The following is a 1,742-nucleotide window of genomic DNA, read 5'->3' on the forward strand; positions in this document are numbered from 1 at the left end:
ACACAAAAATAAGCTCAAAATGGATTAAAGACCTAAATGTAAGGTCAGAAACTGTCAAACTCTTAGAGAAAAAACATAGGCAGAACACTCTATGACATAAATCACAGCAAGATCCTTTCTGACCCATATCCTAGAGAAATGGAAATAAAAACAAAAATAAACAAATGGGACCTAATGAAACTTCAAAGCTTTTGAACAGCAAAGGAAACCATAAACAAGACCAAAAGACAACCCTCAGAATGGGAGAAAATATTTGCAAATGAAGCAACTGACAAAGGATTAATTTCCAAAATTTACAAGCAGCTCATGCAGCTCAATAACAAAAAACAAACAACCCAATCCAAAAATGGGCAGAAGACCTAAATAGACCTTTCTCCAAAGAAGATCTAGAGACTGCCAACAAACACATGAAAGAATGCTCAACATCATTAATCATTAGAGAAATGCAAATCAAAGCTACAATGAGATATCATCTCACACCAGTCAGAATGGCCATCATTAAAAAATCTAGAAACAATAAATGCTGGAGAGGGTGTGGAGAAAAGGGGACAGTCTTGCACTGCTGGTGGGAATGTGAATTGGTTCAGCCACTATGGAGAACAGTATGGAGGTACCTTAAAAAACTAAGAATAGAACTACCATATGACCCAGCAGTCCAACTACTGGGCATATACCCTGAGAAAATCAAAATTCAAAAAGAGTCATGTACCAAAATGCTCATTGCAGCTCTATTTACAGTAGCCCGGAGATGGAAACAACATAAGTGCCCATCATCAGATGAATGGATAAAGAAGATGTGGCACATATATACAATGGAATATTACTCAGCCATAAAAAGAAACAGAATTGAGCTCTTTGTAATGAGGTGGATAGACCTAGAGTCTATCATACAGAGTGAAGTAAGTCAGAAAGAGAAAGATAAATACCATATGCTAACACATATATATGGAATTTAAGAAAAAAAAAATGTCATGAAGAACCTAGGGGTAAGACAGGAATAAACACACAGACCTACTGGAGAACGGACTTGAGGATATGGGGAGGGGGAAGGGTGAGCTGTGACATGGTGAGAGAGAGGCATGGATATATATACACTACCAAACGTAAAATAGATAGCTAGTGGGAAGCAGCTGCATGACACAGGGAGATCAGCTCGGTGCTTTGTGATCACTTGGATGGGTGGGATAGGGAGGGTGGGAGGGAGGGAGACACAAGAGGGAAGAGATATGGGAACATATGTATATGTATAGACGATTCACTTTGTTATAAAGCTGAAACTAACACACCATTGTAAAGCAATTATATCCCAATAAAGATGTCAAAAAATTTAAAAAAATAAATAAAAAAATAAACTTTAAAACTATAATATATATATGTGTGTGTGTGTGTGTATATATATATATATATATATATATATATATATATATACCAGAGGGAAGAACACTGCCAAACTCATTCTACTATGCCACCATTACCCTGCTACCAAAACCAGACAAAGATGTCACAAAGAAAGAAAACTACAGGCCAATATCACTGATGAACATAGATGCAAATATCCCCAACAAAATACTAGCAAACAGAATCCAAAAGCACATTAAAAGGATCAGACACCATGATCAAGTGGGGTTTATCCCAGGAATGCAAGGATTCTTCAATATAAACAAATCAATCAATGTGATACACCATATTAACAAATTGAAGAATAAAAACCTTATGATCATCTCAATAAATTCCAAAAACGC

Source organism: Lipotes vexillifer, unplaced genomic scaffold (genome assembly GCF_000442215.2).
Source record: "Lipotes vexillifer unplaced genomic scaffold, Lipotes_vexillifer_v1.1 scaffold452, whole genome shotgun sequence".
NCBI classification, from domain to species: Eukaryota; Metazoa; Chordata; class Mammalia; order Artiodactyla; family Lipotidae; genus Lipotes; species Lipotes vexillifer.